This window comes from Musca autumnalis, unplaced genomic scaffold, assembly GCF_047663935.1.
Source record: "Musca autumnalis isolate F117 unplaced genomic scaffold, ASM4766393v1 scaffold_5, whole genome shotgun sequence".
Lineage (NCBI taxonomy): Eukaryota > Metazoa > Arthropoda > Insecta > Diptera > Muscidae > Musca > Musca autumnalis.
Window position 1 is genome coordinate 55,448,677 of NW_027412088.1, and position 24,248 is coordinate 55,472,924.

The window sequence follows — 24,248 nt, forward strand, 5'->3', positions numbered from 1 at the left end:
GTAGATAAAAGGCTTTTTGAGTTCTTTTATAGACAGAAGAATAGACAGGAGGCCTCTTGAAGTCTTTTATAAAGAGAAGAGCTTTTGACGTCTTCTTTGTAGAGAAAACCTCTTGATGTCTTCTATAGTCAGAAGACTTTTATTGACAGAAGACCTGTGGAATTCTTCAATAGACAAACGACATCTGTTGGTTTCTTTATATAAAGAAGATCTCTTGAGGTCTTTAGAGGTCTATAGATAGTGGGAAAGAGGGAGATAGAAGATCTCCTAAATCTTAGATGGACAATTTTTGGGGACTTCTATAAAGAGTAGACCTCTTGTCGTCCTTTCTAAAGAGTACAGCTGATGTTGTCTTCTTTAGGGGAAGACCTCTTAAGGTCCTCTAGATCCAGAAGACATTTTGAAATCGTGAGGTTTTCTATGGACAGAAGGCTTTTGTTGTCCTGTACGGAGAGAAGACCTCCAGAGACCTCTATAGGTCTCGTATAGAAGGAAGATTGTTTGAGGTCTTCTATTGGCAAAAGAGACAGAAAATATCTGGAAGTATTCTATAGACAGAAGACTTCTGCAAGTCTTTTATAATCTGCCTGCTATTTTAAACCTTTTAATATGTTGCATACATATGTACATATCAAGCTTTTTGTAGAAAATTAACTTATGTTGAAACTGAGGTGTGGGGTATTGTAACTCGCGATCAGTTTTACTATACCATAACTTTTGACCACATTTCGGTAAAATAAACTAATTTAGCCCGATTCACCGAGGGGTTTCTTAAAATAATAATTTGAGCGGAAGCTGTGGTCGTACTAATGTAAAAAAATCGTTGAATTATGTTATTTTCCAATTAGTGGTTTTACAACACAATGTAGAGCTTAATGCTCAAAGGAGAAGTTAAAGAGTACACTTCAGAGTTGAAGTTTCTAATGTATGATTTTTTAATATATCCACTGTATCTACCTCAAACGGATGCTGACATTTTGAAACCTGAAAAATTGGGTTTTTTGAATTTTTGCTCTAATCGGGACGCGCAGCTGGATTTCCCTAAAAGCTTATTATTTGATTGTAGTACTCGCGATTTCGCATTTTTTAATGTATAACATAAGGGTGTAGCCCTCACAGGATCACAGTAATCTGCGCCCAAACACGAAATTTGTGTGCGTAAATTTTTCTCAAAAACCTATTTTTTTGGTTTAAAATTTACAAACGTCATTCGATTTCCGTGGAAACCCGCGTAAATTTAGTTTTTTTTACGTTCTGAATCTAACAAGCCACGACGCGTAAAAATGCAGCCACTAGATCGGCGGATATGATACCCCTCAAATTTCGAAAAATTGCAAAAAATTATTTTGAAAATATCGCATATTAAAACGCGTTTTGGATGTGTCAGTTCTACTTAAATAAATAGATCGATACGCGTGTTTAAACTGCGCGAAAACAGATATTCAAAAACTCTCGTAAATCCAGAGATATAATAGATTTTTTCTAAAAATTGAGTGCGATGCTACATCCACGGTTCTTGATGGATCGCATTGAAACGGCATAGAATGATGTATTTTTTAATGGTGATTATTGAAATCGGATGCGCATAAAATGTAAATGAACTTCGCGGAAATTATGACCATTTTACAGTATTTTGCACCCTAATATGCAGCAGATGCTACATCGTGGCCGCCAAATAGAATTTGACAAACTGTACATCAAATAAGAGGGATTGATTCGCTGTGTTGGAAAATCGGATGCGCACTAGGGTTATGACTTTTTTATAACCTCATATCCCTGTATCATAGCGTGATGAGTTTTGCCATAAGATTACATAAAATCTTAATTATAAGGTGATACGGTGAAAAAACCTCACACACAAAATGATTTTAAAATTTGAATTTATCAAAATTATGGACAATTTTTTGAAGTCACTGAAAACAGATATATAATTGAAAATAAACTTTAGAGCCACATGAGATAATTAAAATGACATAAAGTTTATTTCTCACTATTTTTCTTCAATTCTGAGAATCGTAAAAATGTCGTAAACGCTTTTATTCAAAAATATAATTTTTTAACAAAAAACAAAAAATTTAAAATTTTTTCAAAGTGACTTTTTTCGCGACTTTTTTAATATTTGAATGAAATAAACGTTATTATAGTTATTAGTAGGCTTATATTTATTTATTCGTGCAACAAAAAATAATTTTTTGAAAAAAAAAATTTTTTTCATTTCATATATTTTTTCAAAAAAATTATTTTTTTAAAATCGATTTGTGCGTGAACTATTTTTATATTTCAATGGAATAAACGATATCATAGTGATTAATAGGCAAAAGTTCATTCATCCCTGCTACAGGAAATCATTTTTGAGGAAAAATGTCAAAAAGTCATAACCCTAATGCGCACCATGTCATTTTCATAATTATATGCGTCTCAAATGTTAAAATTTTCAATATAAAATTATTTTAACGTTATGCCACAATTAGAATTCCTTGTGATTTAATATAAGGTTCTAATAATATTATCCAATAGGAAAACTATAAGCGAAAAATTTTTTACAACGGAATATCATCATTATTGCGTGAAATTTTCACGAAAATGCCGAAGAACTCAAAAATTTTTTATTCCAACTTTTCCTATAAAACCATAAAAAAATAAAATTAGAATAATATGATTTTAATTTTTTCCTAATATTTTCTTTGTATTTTTGCAAATAACATGAATACTATAGCTCCAACCTTCACAACTTAGGTTTCATTTTATTCCTCAAAATGTCTGGATGCTGTTATAATTTTTTTATATATTTTTCGTAAGTATGAGCGCTATTGTTTCAAAAATGTGTTTGTAAATACGTGAAATTATTTAACAAATTTGATTTTTCGCGAATCCATTGAGACTTTGCGATTATTTTTTGCATCATTGCAAAGGTTACGAATTCAGTTAACGATAATAGGATATAACAGCTAACTATATTAAGCCGCGATTTTTTTAGAATTTTTTCTAATTATCATAATTAAAACGGTCATATCTTTTGCGCGCAACGATCAAAGTTAGTAACGAAAACAGATTTGGAATGCTGATTTTTTTCTTAATCTGTGTACCAAAAATCATTGATGTAGTACCAAATTTTTTTTTGATTTTTTTGAAATGGGAAAGACAATTTTAGACATTTTTCCTGATATACACTTAGAAATCTTAATATCTTCTGATGTACCAATCATAAATTTATATTAAACACATTTTTGCTTTGAATTTCAATTCCTCTTAAATAAAAAAATCACCCAATTTATTCCCTTTCCAATACTTGCAAATGTTTTTTTTTTCATCTCAGAATTCGTTACAAAAAATAAAAATCTGCGTCTTCTTCTCCACCATTTCCTTTTGACATTTATATTTCAACAACTTTTACTTACCATTTAGCCTCGCAGATTGTTGATTGAGAGATATTTTTTGTTGGTTAAGTTCTGAAAAGAAGAAGAAGACGAAATTGGTGAAATGAAAATAAATGTAATTAATGATGTGTTAATTTGCCTTGAAATACTTGAAGGAAAAGTCATTAGTGGAAGGAAGTCATGGCTATGGTGGTGGTGGTTGTGGTGTTTGTGATGTTGGTGGCGTATGATAAATGCCAATGTTGAGACATAAATAAATCATATGCCACCTTGGACAAGTGGCAGAATTTATGTTCAATTATGGCAAATTATGAAGGAATGTAAATCAATTGATTTAGAAAAATTAGAAATTTTGATATTCGTTTTATTATTTTTGGTGAAAATATTTCTAAATAGATGATATCCCAGCAGAATTTGGTAGCCTCATAACATGGTAATGACAAATCCATTTGTTGTGCATGGAACGGTGGTCCTAAATTATGGTCCGAACGACGATTTTTTAGGTTTTCAACAGGAACAACATGGCAGGACCGATAAGCATTCACACAGATGCACTTGCTGCCGTCATGAACGACTACCTTGTAAATGAATCGATTGTTCGACTCTGAATTAGACAAAAATCTATGAGATGCTTTGAGTTAATCTGGTGGATTGTATCCAATCACATTCTTAGTCTGCTAATCTGCTATACCACTAGAGATCAACATAATTTTAACAACTACGACTACTCAAAACTTTATTTCATGTCCCTTTTGTAATATTGACTACAAAAAACCCATTCCCTAACCTATCAAATTATTTAAAATATTCTTTTTCACAAATTAAGCAAACGTTTTAACCTGACATTTTATTTGCTGTCATAAGAATTTGGACTCTATAAACATTTCATTGTTAAGTGTGTTTTTATTTCTTTCGAGTATTTTAATAGCCACTTTTACGTTGCAACATTTCTTTCTTTATTCTTCTTCTTCTTGTTGTCGTTTGTTGTGAGGAGAAGGAGTAGAAGACGAGAAGGCATTGCAATACCATTAAAATTGCAAAAGTCTCGTTTATTTCGAGTAAAAGAATATCTTTGTTGTCGCCGGTATTGTTGTTGTTCGGACGGCATTAATTAAACCACTTAAACGCATTCAGAATTTTCTTGGAATAATTAAACGTTGCCTACATATTCGCCATGTTCGTCTGCTTGGTCCTCTTGCCAATGTATTTAAGGATTACACTGAAGAGAATATGTGGCAAAGGAATAACCAACCACAGGGATTAGAGTTCGAAATGGATTTCGCAAGAATTGTTTGACCTGAGCAGGATAATATTTATGTGAAGAAATATTTATAGATGTGGCTTAGATTAGACATAACATTCGAAGAAATTTTATTATTTAGTCGAGAATAGCTGTTATGAGGCAAGTTATGGAAAATAAATATTAAAAGGATTTAATGGACCGTAAGCATTAAATATTGTTGAAAAATATTTTTCGTTTAGATTTTGCTAAACTCTGCTGGTAAAAGTTATGATTAAGTAGTAGTACATCATCCCGTATCTAAGACGGCCAGCAACTTGTTTTTTTATTTTATTATACACTCAGCATTTATGCTAACGAGGGTGTATACTACAGTGGGGCGATTTGAACACCATCACGGGCGCCTGGAGTTTCTGATTCTTGAGATTGTACTGAGCAAAAAAGTCAGCTAGACCATATGTCTACGGTGAAAATCGAGCCCCCGGATTTTGACTTAATCTTTTTGTAGAATATTTCATCCCTCTAACTCAATTCCTTTCATGTCCTTTTCGTCCTTTATTTTTTGAACCGTAGTAAAAGTACCACAAGGCGAGATTTTACAGCATCCAAATATTCTACAAAAATGTTGTTCAGAAGATTTTAGGTACGGTTCTCATTGATGACCAATCGATATTTGCCCGTTTTCGTGTTCCTTTTTGACATTTTACCGGTTTTTGTTCAGAAAACTATGTTTTGTTTTCATGTATATTCGTTATTGGTCTGTGGTGCTTCTGAACTCCTGTTCAAAAATTTAGATAACTGGATCTGTCCTCCAATAAAATTTGTTATTAACTTGTTCGTCATTACAAGAGCTGTTTATGGTAAGTATTTCAGAAGCACCACAGACCAATAACGAATATACATAAAAACAAAACATAGTTTTCTGAACAAAAACCGGTAAAATGTCAAAAAAGAACACGAAAACGGGCAAATATCGATTGGTCATCAGTGAGAACCGTACCTAAAATCTTCTGAACAACATTTTTGTAGAATATTTGGATGCTGTAAAATCTCGCCTTGTGGTACTTTTACTACGGTTCAAAAAATAAAGGACGAAAAGGACATGAAAGGAATTGAGTTAGAGGGATGAAATATTCTACAAAAAGATTCACCATTCGATTTAACTGAAGACATGTAATGTCAAAATGAAGCTACAATAACGCTTTAGAGAGATATAAAGCTATTTGATCACAAATTAAGGGGCCAAAATTAAACCATTAATCACGCAATATCTCGGAAACTTGACCTATGGTGAAAATTTCCTTTTGGGTTCTCAGTACACTCATCAAGGGCTTTCATCTCCAAAAGAAATTTTCTACCCACTGACTTTGAGTTCCATTTTGTAGCACATTGTCGTTTATCGATATTTTCCGAAAAATGTGCACCTTCTCGAGGCCATAACTACCTGAAGGTGCGTGCCAATGCTTTTGCGATGTACTAGAGAGTTCTTTATTATTGTCTTGGCTACAATTGTTGTCTTTGTGTTGGATCGAAAATCTCAGTGGTTTGGTTGTTATATGCCAAAATATCCAAAAATCCTTGAAAAAAAAAACTTCAAGTCAAAATCCGGGGGCTCGATTTTCACCGTAGACATATGGTCTAGTTGACTTTTTTGCTCAGTACAATCCCAAAAATCAGAATCTCCAGGCGCCCGATAACACTTTTTTCCTTCCATACAAATCGCCCCGGCCTAGTGTATACACTTTTATACGGGCAAATTGTGTCTCATCGAAATAATAGTTTAAGACTCCAAGTCTTTTTGGACGAAATCCGTTTCAGACAATTTTGAGTTGATTTAGCCATGTCCATCCGCCTGTCTACTGGCTGGCTGGAGCGCACGATAACTCTCGAACAGATCAACCGATTCGGTCCAAAACGTGTCTTTCGTAATATTTGGTCCAAACTTAGTTTAAGCTCGAAGATGGATTATATAGGTCCACACCTTCCAGTACCACAAAAGTTCGAAAACATTCGGAAAATTTGTGCGCACGATTAATCTTGAAGGGTGAAGCCGATCCATACTTGGCACATCGTGAAATTTCTACTTAGAAGAGGTTCCAATATGGACTTAATCGTTCCACTCCTTCGGGTAATTCCCACACAAAATTTCGGAAAAGTTCAGTTTAGAACATACTCTCGAATCGCTTTGATTTTTGTTGTAACAACTTGTATTCATTGTTCCCTATACCACGGTACAAGTTTCATCAGGAGAAAGTCCATACTTCCTGAGAAAATAGCTTGTAAGATGCAAAAAAACCCTATGGCAGTGTGTGTAGTGGTTGGAGCGCAAGATATCTCTCGAGCGGATCTGCCGATTCGGTCCAAATTTTGGCCTTCGTAATATTTTGTCCAAACTTAGTTTATGTTCGAAAATAAGCCATATCGGTCCACTCCTTGAGGTACCTCCCCCACAAATGTTCGGAAAATTGTGCGCACGATAACTCTTGAAGGAAGTGGCCGGTTTGGTCTTATACTTTACACATCCTAATATATTTACCATATATAGATCAGATTCGAATATGCATTATATTTGTCCATTCCTTCCGGTACCTCCCACACAAAATTTCGGATATGTTAGCTATAAGACCTGGGCCCTATTCCACTTAAAATGACAAGAAATTATAAGGAACGAATTACTTTTCACCCTGCAAACCAAAGAGGAAATAAGCATGGATTTTTATAGTAACCAAAATAGACAATAGGCGTGGATTTTTTAAAGATTTTTAGGAGTTACAAAAAAGGACAAGAGGCGTGGATATTTGAACGATTTTTGGAGTTACCAAAAAGGATAAGAGGCGTGGTTGTTTTTAAAGCTTTTTAGTAACAACCAAAGAAGACAGTAGGCGTGGTTGTTTTTAAAGATTTCTAGTAACAACCAAAGAAGACAATAGGCGTGGATGTTTATTAAGATTTTTTGTAACAACCAAAGAAGACAACACGCGAGGATTTTTTTAAAGATTTTTTGTAACAACCAAAGAAGACAATAGGCGTGGATATTTTAAAGATTTTTAGGAGCAACCAAAGAAGACAACACGCGAGGATTTTTTAAAGATTTTATGTAACAACCAAAGAAGACAATAGGCGTAGATATTTAAAAGTTTTTTAGGGGCAACCAAAGAAGACAACACGCGTGGATTTTTTAAAGATTTTTAGGGGCAACCAAAGAAGACAGCACGCGTGGATTTTTAGAGGCAACCAAAGAAGACAATAGGCGTGGATTTTTTAAAATTTTTTAGGAAGACAATAGGCGTGGATATTTTAAAGATTTTTAGGGGCAACCAAAGAAGACAATAGGCGTGGTTGTTTTTAAAGATTTCTAGTAACAACCAAAGAAGACAATAGGGGTGGTTATTTTTAAAGATTTTTAGGGACAACCAAAGAAGACAATAGGCGTGGTTGTTTATAAAGATTTTTAGTAACAACCAAGGGAGACAATAGGCGTGGATATTTTAAAGATTTTTAGTAACAACCAACGAAGACAATAGGCGTAGATATTTTTTAAAGATTTTTAGTAACAACCAAGGAAGACAATAGGGGTGGATATTTTAAAGATTTTTAGTAACAACCAAGGAAGACAATATGCGTGGATATTTTAAAGATTTTTAGTAACAACCAAGGAAGACAATAGACGTGTTACTTTTTCCGAACTTTAATTATTTTTTCCGAACTTTCAACCTTCAAACCAACCACCAACTCCGAACTTCCACCCTAGCAACAACCCCATTCCGAACTTCCACCCTAGCAACAACCCCATTCCGAACTTCCACGCTTGCAAACCACCCTATTCCGAACTTCCAATGTCAGAACCACCCCATTCCGAACTTTCACCCTGCGAAACACCCCATTCCGAACTCCCAAACTCCGAACCATCATACAAATCGATGTTTCTCGATTTTACACATAAACTATTTGAGAATATTCTTTTATTTAATTTTATTTCATTTCACTTTATTTTATTTTTATTTGACTTGTCAAGGGGCGATATCTCAGGAACCGTTTGTCAAAAAAATTTGAAAATATACTGATATGTTTTGCTGATAAACAGAATCAACGCAGCAAAAAATGAAGTAAATCAAAAATTTCATTTTGAAAAGGTGTCCGATTTCACTCAGGAATCCCCATATATTCTTCATCAGGGTAGAATTCTAAAACGATCTAATAGTGTCTGTCTGTCCGTCTCTGGTAATCACTCTATTAAAATAATTGAGTGGAACGGTTAAATTTTGCACCCAAGTGTCTTTTTTTTCGTATGCAGGTCAAGCTCGAAGATTGGCTAGGTCCACGTTTTAGTATATCTCCCATATAACGGTATCACCCGACTTAAGGTATTTTGAGGTTTTAGCTAAATTTTTTGACCGAGCTGAAATTTGACATTTGAGGTTCCAATGGCAAAATAATTGTCAAGATGGGTCTATGTATTGGTTTAGCCCTCATATAACAGGTACTGTTATATTTAAGGTATTTTGAATATTTCAGCTACATTTTCCGCCAAAATTGGCACCAATTTGGCACTTGGGGTTTGAAGAGGTCAACAAAATCTGCACCAAAAATGGTGGAGATAGGTCCAAGTTTTGGTTTAGTCCCACCATAATGGTACTTCCCGATTTAAAACATTTTGAGGCTTTTAGCTAAATTTTCTGACCGAACTTCTCGCCTAAACATTTTCAAGCTCCCGATTGAGGGTATTTTGAGGCTTTTAGCTACATTTTCTGATCAAATTAGCTGAAATTTGACACTTGATATTCCCAAAAAACTTCGCCACCGAAAACTACCAAGGTTCACGTTTTGGTATACCCCCCCATATAACAGTACCCCCGATTTTCAGTATTTTATTTATTTACTTTGCAATTGAAGCCAGTTTACAATTCTATGGCCAATTTGAATATAATTACAAATAATCCGCATGAATATCATAGCTACTCGAAAATATAATTATGTTATTAAATTTATTTTAATAATTTTAAAAAGTAATATAAATAAATGATTTTAAAGAATTAATTCAAATTTGTTTGAAATAACTAGCATAACATTTGGTCTGTTCCAGTACTGAAAGAACCTACTAATTTTGATTATTTTTTCCGATAACATAAAGGAAAAAATGTTATCGTAGTAAAAATAGTAGCTTCTTGCAGGTTCTGGAACAGAGCAATTATTTCATAGCAGGATTTCAGGATTTTTTTACAATTTTTAACCGAACTAGCTGTAATTTGTTATTTGAGGTTTTCAGTGGTCTCGAAACTTCTCCACCAAAAATCGTCAATTTAGGTCCATGTTTTGGAATAGCCGCCATATAACGATACCCCCAATTTTCGGTAGTTTGCGAATTTTAGCTACAACTTTTAACCGAACTGGCTGTAATTGGACACTTGATGTTTTTAGAGGTCCCGAAACTCCTCCACCAAAAATCGTCTACATAGGGCCATGTTTTGGTATAGCCCCCATATAAAGGTACCAACAGATTGAAGCAATTTTTAGATACTTTTTTTTTGACCTAATTTAGACATTTGGGGTATCCGTGGTCGAACAATTTTTGCACCTAGCAGGAAACTAATTATTCCATTTTAGTTAAAAATATTTTATGGTAGAAGGGTATAAAAAGTTCGGCCCGGACGAACTTAATGTTTTTAATTGTTTTTTCTTAGACTGTAATATCGACAACAACAACATTAATTTTCTTGTAGAAGTTAGGAAAAGAAGATTTCAATCCCAATAGAATATTAACGTCCTTCCCTTTATATATTCCATCAAAAACACAAACAATGCAGTTCCTGTGCAAGTGCTGCAACGAGAGCATGCCATTGTGTTACTGTACTGAAAGAATCTTTGTCCCCTCAGACATTCTAAGGAGGCATTCTGTTGCAGTTTGCAGGGAGGCATTCTGGTTTGAATATTTTTCATGTGCAGACGATCTGAACACGCCGTCGAATGTGACCCCTACAACCTTGGGGTAGTTAGTGGTCGGAATTCTGCTACTATCGATCATGACCTTTAACTCAGTGCTTAACACCTATAATTGATTATCCAACGTTTCACACTAATCCGGAGGGTAGTCTGCTCAATGTCTTCGAAAAGCCTAGCGTGCTTGACTATAACAAAGGAGTTTTATAACTCGAGCGCCACTATCACTTTTTTATCGCACGGCTTGCTCTGGTTGAATAGCTGACTAATATGAGTGTCACTTGTTCCGTTTATGCCAACCTGTTAACTTCCCGTGTCAGCTCCCTGACTAGTAACCCCAAAGTCACGACGATGCTCATCACGCTGATTTTGGAAAAGTTAGGCAACCAAGGAATACCCAGCAAAATGTTCGATGACAAATCATGAGTTGAATCATGGGTGCAAGTCACATGTCATAGGGGAAAATTTAGGTGAATCACCAATGACATTTACAAGGGAGTGACACACACTTTCACCAATTCATTGTCATAGCATTTGCACTAGTTCATTTTCATAACATCTTGCACCAGTTCATTGTCATAGAATCTTGCACCAGTTCATCATCATAGCATCTTGCACCAGTTCATTGTCATGGCATTTTGCACCAGTTCATTGTAATAGCATCTTGCACCAATGCTTTGGATCCGGATTTTCGCCAATCAGAAATAAAATTTGCAATACAATTATGTAATTTGTTGAATTCATAAGAATACAATGCACAGATGATTTGTATCGCCAGATGTTATTTTTCTTTATTTTGTATGTAATTTTCAAATTAATAAATGATATTAATCTGCAATATCATATTTATCTCATCCGGTGGCTGCAAGATATTTCTTTCAACATGGGGGGTTCCGTTTTTCCAATATTCGATAAATTATGTGTCAGTCTCTGAACCAAGCTCATCATTTAGGAAATTTAGTATACATTTCAATTCAGTTACGTTATTTCAAAAGAAAAAAAAATATCCTGTAATATTTACCATTTTATGGTCTCTTTTATACTTATTTTACCGATCTTCTACTTTGCTTCTCTAACTTTGGATGCCATGTTTTGTGATATCATATTGAACTTGATCTTTCCATTGGAGTTTTGTTCTTCCCTCGGGTCGCATAACGTCAAATGGCTCGTATTCATATGCCGGTGGCATCTTTATCCATCCTGTTAACATGGCCCAACCAACCCAATAATTGCAGCTCGATATGTTTTGCTATATCGGTGTTGGTCCGCTGGTGGAGCTCGTGGTTTATAGACCGGGTCTTTTTCAATTATTCGGGTACATGAGTATTTGATAATTTATTGTGCGGGTACTTATCAATTTATTTAAACTCATGACAATATTATGACAAAGATCGGATCTTTCACCACTTAAATTTCACTCATGAAAATTCGATGACAAAGATCGGATCTTTCACGACTCCTTTCGCACTCATGCAAAAGAACCAGTGAAATCATGATTTCACATGGAATCACTTCCATTTAATTTTGCTGGGATACTCAGGAAATGTAGCCAACATTACTGAAGGGTATTTTGCCACCGTTGAAAATTTGATATCGACTGGTCGGAAAATCGAACCCGCAACCTTCAGCATGTATATGGAGGTTTTAAATTAAACTGAATTCGGCTGCAGGAATCACATAAGCGATTATATGCCCACCTTTTTTTATAGCGTCGACTCATCTCGGTAATTAGTTAAAGCATTGGCATTTTATCTGTAAATAACTCTAACTCTTTCTTCATTAACCGATGAAAGAATTGTCCGAAACAGACCTTCGGATTCCCGATTCGTACTCACCAATCATTTAATTGGTGTCGGCAGAAGAAAAAATGTACCGTCGTAATTATACCCCCAGCATTTATGCTAACGAGGTTATATACACTCATACGGGCAAAATGTGGTTCATCGAAATAACGGTTTTAGACCCCAAGTATGTTCTTGGCGTTTTTGCATTATCCGTTCACAGACGGCTTAATTATTTCGGGTACAACGACCGTTTTTGAAAGACCCTCACGAACCTCGTTTTTGTGGCGAGTGTCGGCCACGATTGAATTCACTAATACCCTAGACAGACGACAGCGTTAATTTGCATTAATAACTGTATTTAATTTTGGCCTGACAGACGACAGTTTCTGCATTTACGAAACAGCTGATTGCTGTTTTGTTGTTGTTTGCAATGTATTTTTTGTTTTCCTTGTGTCTCAGAGCATGAATATGCTCTCTCCTCCATATGAATATGGGCTCTCTTCTACGGCATTGCCATATTGAAATACCTAAATGCCTTTTAAATGCAGCTCGATTTTGTGCATTAAGAATGTCATTATCCACATTCTTAATGCACAAAATCGAGAGTGCACGAATTAATTTGAATTAAGGCAGTTAATGCAAATTAACGCTGCCGTCTGTCTAGGGTAATAACCAGTTTTTCATAATGTCCTTTATCGACATATAAAGATTTAGTTTGATCGATGCGCTCTTGCCGTGATTATTCACGTCGGAAGTTGTGAACAATTATCGGACGAAAATGTTCACAAATAAATTCCATTTTTTTGCAACACATGGTCGTTTGTGAAACTGTCAATAGTACGCTTATGCATAAAACTGTCAAACTTTGCAAAAAAAAAAAAAATGACAAAAGACGCCTGGCGATACTACGTGTTGCCTAGTCCAGAAGGTTTTTTTGTGACTCTCGTATGTCTGTGGAACGGTGCAACTGATTTGGTCCAAACTTCGAATCTCCTAATATTGTGTCCAAATGTAGTTTAAGTTCGAAAATGGTCCATATCGGTCTTTTCTTTAGGGTACCTCCCCCATAAAAGTTCAACAGCTATGCAATTTACGGTCTGTTCGAATATCTTTTGGTACTTTATTCCGATGATACTGCTTGTGGTCCTGTTTACAGCGATGTTATGTTTTCCATATATATATATATATATATATATATATATATATATATATATATATATATATAAGAGATACGGCGACCAGCTGAAATGATTGGAATGCGCGCTTTTTATCGAAAAGAAATGACTCTCAAAATAAGATCCACTTTCAAAATGGATCATATCGATGCATTCCTTCAGGTACCTCCCTCACAACTCTTTTGAGCTTAAATTCAAAAATATACATTTGTCGGCAAGTTCGTACGTCCAAAACTGGTCATAATATCCGAAAACCTCCTAAATACCTAATTATTGGGGAAAATCATTTTGATTGTGCAACATGTAGTTGATCTGCCCATAGATGTAAGTTTCAATTCGCAGAGGCAAAGCCGACTGATACTTTTTTATTTGTTTTTGCTTGACTAAGCCCATTAAAAGAAATCATCCGCTATATTAAATATTCTTCCAAATAATTTGACCACAAAAGCGTCATGAGGCATACAATTCCTATATAACGCCGACGAATTTTACAACAAATTCTTTCACTTTCCAATAAATATTTTCAATTAAATTTTCTTGCATCGCTTTTTTTTTTGTTTTTTTTTTCTGTGTGTATTTGTTGATATAGTAAAACTACAATAAACCATACAATTTTAATAGCCTATTATTGCCATTCCTTTATGGTTCTCGTGTTGTTTTCACGCCAGCTCGCATCGCAACGGCTACTGCGAGTGTGTGCAACACGAAATAAAAAAATAAAGAAGAAGAAAAAAAGAAATTATTAAAGCGTGCATAGTTTTCGCACGAGAAGTTTTTTTTCTCATTACAAGTCAAAAAGAAAAAGCATTAAAGAAAAGCGACAGAGACGGGGGAGGGGAAAAACAAATTAATGGAAACATGTTACATTTTTTATTGGCTGTGAAAATGAAATGAAACATCAACGCACGCATTGGCGAGAAAGCAAATAACAAAGGAGGAGTCCAATCGGCATAATTTGTGTCCATATACGAAGCAAAGTAATTTCTTGTTAGCACACTTGAACAAATATAATTGCATTGCTATTGGAAAAATTGAAATGAAATAAGAAAAAAAAAATAACAATATGAACTGCAAAGGAAATCCATAAAATTGAAGGAAAGGGTGTTTGGAAATGGGAATGATATAATGTGGAACGGTATGTTGTACTTTTACCTCAACTATATGGGAAATCTAGCAAAACAATTGCGTAATACATCTACAAATGTTAAAATAACGTTATTTAGAATTTAATGTGGTGTATGGGATGAAAGATGCCAAGCAACGGCCCTGACCGGCTTTAACACGGCAAAGCCCAGGATTTATCTTGGTGCCTCTTTCATCTCAAGTGGACACTGATCTCCCCGTGGTGTCACCTGTGGAGCTGCCTTTAACAGCCGTTAAAGATAGTGATCTAACATGTGCCGCGCCTTTATTCATACGAACGTTAAAAACTTGGGTTGGGCATTGGGCTAATAACCCAAAAATATATTATGAAAAAACCAAGAAAACGAAAGACAAACCCCACTAAACTTGAGGACCTCCGCAAACGTTTTAAAATCATGATCTGAGAATCTTCACCTGGAATGTTCGAACACTTTATAGACAAGGTGCAGTTTAGGCATTGGCTGATGAACATAATGATGTTAATTCTAGGCCGATATTACTGACATAAAGGAAATACGATGGATTGGGAAAGGCGTCACAACAACACCTAAGGGTCTGTCTGGTTGCGGATTTGTAGTTGGTCGGAGGTTAGAACATAATTCTTTAACATCAGCTTTATTTGCGCTCATGCTCCCAATGAAGACAAGGACGAACACATCAAAGATATATTTTACGAGCGCTTAGAAGAAGCACATGTCCGTTGTCCTGCCCATGACATTAAAATTATTCTAGGCGATTTTAATGCCAAAATTGGAAAGGAGAATATCTTTGGCCCAATATAGTCGGGAAACTCATTCTCCACAATGGAACTTCTGACAATGGAATGAACCTGAGAGACTTTGCAGCTGCAAAAAACAGTTCGCAGTACCAGATTTAAGCATCTCGACTTTCATAAGGGCACCTGGTTGCCCCCAGGTCAAAAAAAGACAAGAAATCAAATTGATCTCGTTGTGATAAATAATTGACATTAATTGAGCGTGTTGGATGTAAACATCAACCCGGACCACCACTTTGTTGCAGCAAAGGTGCGTACCTGGAAGATGGACATCGGTAAGCTGCAATCAGAAAAGATAGCCACAGCATATTCCATTCATTGTGCCACTTGAGTGGAATATGATGGGGATATCTGTTGTGAATGCAGCTTACCGCAGCTTGCTTAATCAAGGCACTCCTCATCCTGATAACATATCAGCATATATCCACAAAGGAACCCATGGTATGACAGGAGTGTCGTGCTGCTACCGAAGAGATGAGGCACGAGAGAGGTATCGGGAGAAAAGGATAGAGGAGAAACGTCTTCTCCGAAGGAAAAACAGAGAAATGCAAAAGCGAGAATGTGAAGAAATCGAGATGTGCAGGAGCCAGATTGAAGTCAGAAAATTCTACCAAAGAATTAAGGCCTCGACACATAAGAAGCATGTCATTCTTGCTGAAGTCATATCTAATAAAAGACTAAAGACCAAGTTTAACCTAATAAAAAGATTTCAGAATCACATTTGAATTAGGTCGAACTTGGTCTTTAGTCATTTACCAGATATGACTTAAGCACGAATGTCATGCTTCTTATGTGTCGAGGCCTTTAAGCATCAAACTAAAGGGGTCATCCTCCTGTAGAGATCAGCAAGGTAATGGGACAAAAGATACAGATAACGTGCTCAGGATATGGAAAGAAATACCAAACTGTTGGTATTCAATATTAGTGACGACTACGAATATACTACCGATCCAATCCCAGATGATGGTTTTTACTGTATACCGCCCGGCCAAGATAAGGTAAAGACAGCAATAAACCCGCTGATGGATAGTAAGACGGTAGGAGCCCATGCCTAACAGCCCAGCTGTTCAAAATCGGCAGCTTTAGACCTCCACCATTCAAATCCACCATTGATTAGATATTTACCCTGTGGCATATATTGGGTAAGAGATGCAGACTTATCACCTTTTTGTCAATTATAGAGCAGCGTTCGACAGCCCCTTACGTTCACAGGTATTCCAAGTCATGTCTGAATTTGGTATCCCGGCAAAACTTATCCGGCTTTGTAGGATGACTCTAACTGATACCCAGTTCTCAGTTACAAGAGAAAAGTTTCAGACAGGGTGGCAGCCTTTCGTGTGATATCTTCAACATCCTGCTGGAAAAGGTTATATGAGATGCGAACGTCTCGCATCGTGGGTCATCATCGGTCGATCAGTTAAAGAAGTAACTGATACCTATAACAAGTTAAAAAGTATCAGTATCAGAGATATACCCTCAGCCTATGTGGATTGAAATACTTGTTTCCCAAAAAAGGAAACACTTATTATTTAGGGGGTTTTCAAATTTTTGGGCGTAGGCACCGACAAAAGTATGGATAGGATTAAAGCTCTTTTTAAAGCTTTAAAGCTTTTTTTATTACACTAGCCTACGAAAAACATAATGTCGCTATAAACAGGGCCACTAGAAAAACCTTCGGTAAAAATGTCCAAAGGACCCTCGAACCACACAAAAATTTTGAACATTTGTGTTGGGGGTACCACAAGGATTGGACAGATAGGGCCAAAATTTGAACATAAACTAAGTTTCGACAATATTTAGAGATCCAAAGTTTGGACCAAATCGGTTGCTACGTCTATGAGAAATCGCGCGTACCATTTTAGCGAATATTTTCGAACTTTTGTGGGGAAGGTTCCGGAAAGAGTGGACCTATAAGCACCACCTTCAAATTTCATCTAATATTCGAAAAAATATTACAATATCCGAAGTGTGGACGAACGCATATGGTGCCATAGGGGGTTTTTACAACATTCGGGCTGTTTTCTCAAGAGGTATGGACTTGCCCCAGAAAAAACTTTTACTGCCGTAATTGAGGCAGCGAATGCAATTTGCTTCAACAAAAATCAAAGTGATTCGAAATCAAGTCTTAAGGTGAATTTATCCAAAATTTTGGGTGGAGGCACCCGAAGGAGTGAACAAATATAGTTCATATTCGAACCTGATCTATATCTGGTAGATATTTTAGGATGTGTAAAGTATGGACCAAATGGGTCACACCCATCAATAGTTACCGTGCGCACAATTTGTTTACGAACATTTTTGAATTTTTGTGGAGGAGGTACCTGAAGGAGTGGACCTACATGGCTCATCTTCGAACTTAAACTTAGTTTAGACAAAATATTACGAAAGCCAAATTTTAGTCCGAATCGGCAGATCCTTTCGAGAGTTATCTTGCCCTCCAAGCACTACACACGGTTTCATAGGTTTTTTTTTGTAATTTTCAGGCTATTTTATCAGGAAGTATGGACTTGCCCCTGATGAAACTTAGACCATTATATGGGGGCAGTGAATACAAGTTGCTACAACAAAAATCAACGCGATTCGTGAACAGGTCCTAATCCGAAATTTTGTGGGGGAGGTACCGGAAGGAGTGGACCCATATAACCCATCTTACAACTTAAACTAAGTTTGGACAAAATATTACGAAAGCCAAATTTTGGACCAAATCGGTTGATCCGTTCGAGAGTTATCATGCGCCCCAGCCAGACAGGCGGACGGACATGGCTAAATCAACTCCAAATTGTCTGAAACGGATTTCGTCCAAACATACTTGGGGTCTAAAACCGTTATTTCGATGAGGCACATTTTGCCCGTATGAAAATGTATATACCCTCGTTAGCATAAATGCTGAGGGTATAAAATGGTTGAAGGAAATTCTACTGAAATGGGTCTGGCAGTAAACCGCGAAAAGATCAAGCTGATGATATCGACGCGAAATACGTCCATAAAACTCGGATCACCTGTGGAAGTTTTTTCATATAATTTTTAGTTATATCTACCTCGGCTCAGCCATAAACACAACAAACAACTTCAGTTGTTAAATAAGAAAAAGAATAGGTGCTACTTTAGTTTAAGAAATAATTGTTCCAAAAAACATCCCAGATGGGACAAGGGAGACATCTCTCATATCAATGAGTGCATCCCGATTCACATTAGCTCGATGATATGGAACCTACTATTTATCGCCGAGTCCGAACGGCGTGTCTTAAAACACCACTTGTAGAAAAGTTTTCATGGCTGAAATACTCAGGAAATGTAGCCATCATTACTGAGGGGTATTTTGCCACCGTTGAAAATGTTTGCTGTTGCCTGGCCGGAGAATCGAAACCACGACCTTCAGCGTGCAAGGCGGGTGTGCATACCATTGCAACACGGTGGCAACCCTTTAGTTTAAGTAAGCAGTTAAAAAACAAAGCCCCATGTCGTCAAACAAAAATAACACTTTGCAATACACTGCTACTTCCCATGCTAATGTATGGTTCAGAAGTTTCAGATAAGGCAGTGCTCTGTGTGGTTGAGTGAAAAAGTCTTCAAAAGATCTACGGCGTCTATCTATCGACGTCATATTAACCATGGTCATCGGCATAGTTGAAGGAATATAGATACGACGATTGAGTTGGATGGACCATGTCTAAGAATGAGCGATGATAAACCAGTCGAACTGAATGTTCAATTCTTCGATGGTGTGAACAAGTGGAAGACAAGATCGTAATAAACGATATTCGAAAGTAAAGCAACAAATAAAGATGAATGGAAATATTTTCTTAGTTCGTTTGTAGAGGGCCCACTAAGTATGAACATGTTTTTTCATTTTGTGGTGCAGTACTCGAATAAAATCCCCCATGTACAAGAACCTCATGTAAGGCGATTTCTACTGACTTGCCCCTGTTGAGACCAGACATAAACGCAAAATACGGTCAAGTCCGTAGAAATCGCCTTAAATGAGGTTGTTGTAGATGGGGGATTTTCTTCGAGTACTGCACCCCAAATGGAAATAAATGTACATACTTTGTGGGCCCTCTACAGAACCGAACTAACCCGAACTAAGAACATATTTCAATTCATCTTTACTTGTTGATTCACTTCTCCAATTTCGAATATCGAATATCGTGCATTCACAATATAGTTGTTTATGACATGTACGACTGCATCTGTGTGAATGCTATTTAATCCTGCTAATAGTCGTTTGAAAAAAGTTACATCCAACAACATATACGAAAGACCACAAATTATTTGAAAAATTAAAATAATTTAAAAATAATTAATAAATACTTTAAACATTACTTCACATTTTTACATATGTATATTCTGTCTACCCTAAAGGTATGCCCCTTTTGTATTTCACATAATAAATTTGTTATACTTCAACAAAGTATAGACCATTAAATCTAAGTCATAAAAAAGCGCAGCTATTCAATTGAATTCTTAAAATCCAGGCTAATTTGTCCTGGGAGGGAGGGAGAGGAAACAGAGAGCCTCGTGCATTGTTGTTCAGCTAATAAAAATTGATGAACAATTGGCATGCCATAGAACCAATCAATTGTATTGTATGGTCGGACAATAAATGAGACCGGAGAACAATGAACGTAAAATGTGCGATGCGTGCGTTTGTGTGTTACTTGGCATAGTTTGAAATTATTTCTACAAACAGGAAATTGTGTGTAGAAGATTTTAAGCTAATAAAATATTGTATACAATATTTAAAATTTATTTGTTGAAATGAATAAATATTGAAATTAGTAATGCTTGTGTAAACATGACATACCCTCTCGTAGACTTTTTTTGGACTTAAATCAATAACTCGGTACTTTACTAACAGACCATCTAACAAGTGTCCTTTCTCTTACTTATTCCAATTGTATATTTGTCTGTGCGTCTTTAGCACATATCCCCTGTCATCTTTGTAAGGATTTTAATATTTGATTTATTACACTTCAGTCGGTTGTCATCAACATTTCAATTTCATTTTTATTAGCAATACACAAGTATTTATTATTACAAAGATATTTTGTTTTTGCTTGTTACATATTTTTCTCCTCCTGATGTCCTGAAACTCATAACATTGGATTTTGACATGGTATACATATCTAGCCTACAAAATAAAAATCTTCTTGTTATTAGCAGAACTTGATGTTGAGTATGTCATCGAAATATGGCCAAACATGAAATATTGACACAGAAGTTTATCTCTAAGCAATTAGACATTTGAAGAGACTTCAAGATGGGCAGTACAGCAACGCGAACCAGCATAAACACATACATATATACATACAAACATACATACATAAATACGTACATACATATGTTTGTATTTCCCAATAATATCCAAAATTCAATAAAGAGGATATTTTCCACACAACGGCGTGGAAATTCGTACTCATTGTTGAATTTTTTATATTTTATATTTTATATTTTATATTTTATATTTTATATTTTATATTTTATATTTTATATTTTATATTTTATATTTTATATTTTATATTTTATATTTTATATTTTATATTTTATATTTTATATTTTATATTTTATATTTTATATTTTATATTTTATATTTTATATTTTATATTTTATATTTTATATTTTATATTTTATATTTTATATTTTATATTTTATATTTTATATTTATATTTTATATTTTATATTTTATATTTTATATTTTATATTTTATATTTTATATTTTATATTTTATATTTTATATTTTTATATTTATATTTTATATTTTATATTTTATATTTTATATTTTATATTTTATATTTTATATTTTATATTTTATATTTTATATTTTATATTTTATATTTTATATTTTATATTTTATATTTTATATTTTATATTTTATATTTTATATTTTATATTTTATATTTTATATTTTATATTTTATATTTTATATTTTATATTTTATATTTTATATTTTATATTTATATTTTATATTTTATATTTTATATTTTATATTTTATATTTTATATTTTATATTTTATATTTTATATTTTATATTTTATATTTTATATTTTATATTTTATATTTTATATTTTATATTTTATATTTTATATTTTATATTTTATATTTTATATTTTATATTTTATATTTTATATTTTATATTTTATATTTTATATTTTATATTTTATATTTTATATTTTATATTTTATATTTTATATTTTATATTTTATATTTTATATTTTATATTTTATATTTTATATTTTATATTTTATATTTTATATTTTATATTTTATATTTTATATTTTATATTTTATATTTTATATTTTATATTTTATATTTTATATTTTATATTTTATATTTTATATTTTATATTTTATATTTTATATTTTATATTTTATATTTTATATTTTATATTTTATATTTTATATTTTATATTTTATATTTTATATTTTATATTTTATATTTTATATTTTATATTTTATATTTTATATTTTATATTTTATATTTTATATTTTATATTTTATATTTTATATTTTATATTTTATATTTTATATTTTATATTTTATATTTTATATTTTATATTTTATATTTTATATTTTATATTTTATATTTTATATTTTATATTTTATATTTTATATTTTATATTTTATATTTTATATTTTATATTTTATATTTTATATTTTATATTTTATATTTATATTTTATATTTTATATTTTATATTTTATATTTTATATTTTATATTTTATATTTATATTTTATATTTTATATTTTATATTTTATATTTTATATTTTATATTTTATATTTTATATTTTATATTTTATATTTTATATTTTATATTTATATTTTATATTTTATATTTTATATTTTATATTTTATATTTTATATTTTATATTTTATATTTTATATTTTATATTTATATTTTATATTTTATATTTTATATTTTATATTTTATATTTTATATTTTATATTTTATATTTTATATTTTATATTTTATATTTTATATTTTATATTTTATATTTTATATTTTATATTTTATATTTTATATTTTATATTTTATATTTTATATTTTATATTTTATATTTTATATTTTATATTTTATATTTTATATTTTATATTTTATATTTTATATTTTATATTTTATATTTTATATTTTATATTTTATATTTTATATTTTATATTTTATATTTTATATTTTATATTTTATATTTTATATTTTATATTTTATATTTTATATTTTATATTTTATATTTTATATTTTATATTTTATATTTTATATTTTATATTTTATATTTTATATTTTATATTTTATATTTTATATTTTATATTTTATATTTTATATTTTATATTTATATTTTATATTTTATATTTTATATTTTATATTTTATATTTTATATTTTATATTTTATATTTTATATTTATATTTTATATTTTATATTTTATATTTTATATTTTATATTTTATATTTTATATTTTATATTTTATATTTTATATTTTATATTTTATATTTTATATTTTATATTTTATATTTTATATTTTATATTTTATATTTTATATTTTATATTTTATATTTATATTTTATATTTTATATTTTATATTTTATATTTTATATTTTATATTTTATATTTTATATTTTATATTTTATATTTTATATTTTATATTTTATATTTTATATTTTATATTTTATATTTTATATTTTATATTTATATTTTATATTTTATATTTTATATTTTATATTTTATATTTTATATTTTATATTTTATATTTTATATTTTTATATTTTATATTTTATATTTTATATTTTATATTTTATATTTTATATTTTATATTTTATATTTTATATTTTATATTTTATATTTTATATTTTATATTTTATATTTTATATTTTATATTTTATATTTTATATTTTATATTTTATATTTTATATTTTTTTATTTTATATTTTATATTTTATATTTTATATTTTATATTTTATATTTTATATTTTATATTTTATATTTTATATTTTATATTTTATATTTTATATTTTATATTTTATATTTTATATTTTATATTTTATATTTTATATTTTATATTTTATATTTTATATTTTATATTTTATATTTTATATTTTATATTTTATATTTTATATTTTATATTTTATATTTTATATTTTATATTTTATATTTTATATTTTATATTTTATATTTTATATTTTATATTTTATATTTTATATTTTATATTTTATATTTTATATTTTATATTTTATATTTTATATTTTATATTTTATATTTTATATTTTATATTTTATATTTTATATTTTATATTTTATATTTTATATTTTATATTTTATATTTTATATTTTATATTTTATATTTTATATTTTATATTTTATATTTTATATTTTATATTTTATATTTTATATTTTATATTTTATATTTTATATTTTATATTTTATATTTTATATTTTATATTTTATATTTTATATTTTATATTTTATATTTTATATTTTATATTTTATATTTTATATTTTATATTTTATATTTTATATTTTATATTTTATATTTATATTTTATATTTTATATTTATATTTTATATTTTATATTTTATATTTTATATTTTATATTTTATATTTTATATTTTATATTTTATATTTTATATTTTATATTTTATATTTTATATTTTATATTTTATATTTTATATTTTATATTTTATATTTTATATTTTATATTTTATATTTTATATTTTATATTTTATATTTTATATTTTATATTTTATATTTTATATTTTATATTTTATATTTTATATTTTATATTTTATATTTTATATTTTATATTTTATATTATTTTATATTTTATATTTTATA

At 30.8% G+C, this 24,248-nt stretch overlaps 1 protein-coding gene across 3 annotated transcripts in view; it reads right to left on the reverse strand.

The window, feature by feature from the left end:
* Positions 1 to 24,248, reverse strand: part of LOC141405224 (protein qui-1) — a 442,299-nt gene that overhangs the window by 268,779 nt on the left and 149,272 nt on the right. For all 3 annotated transcript variants that reach the window (XM_073989320.1, XM_073989317.1, XM_073989318.1), the window contains exon 4: positions 3,399 to 3,449. The gene's annotated coding sequence lies outside the window, so the exon portion shown is untranslated. The remainder of the gene's footprint in view (positions 1 to 3,398; positions 3,450 to 24,248) is intronic.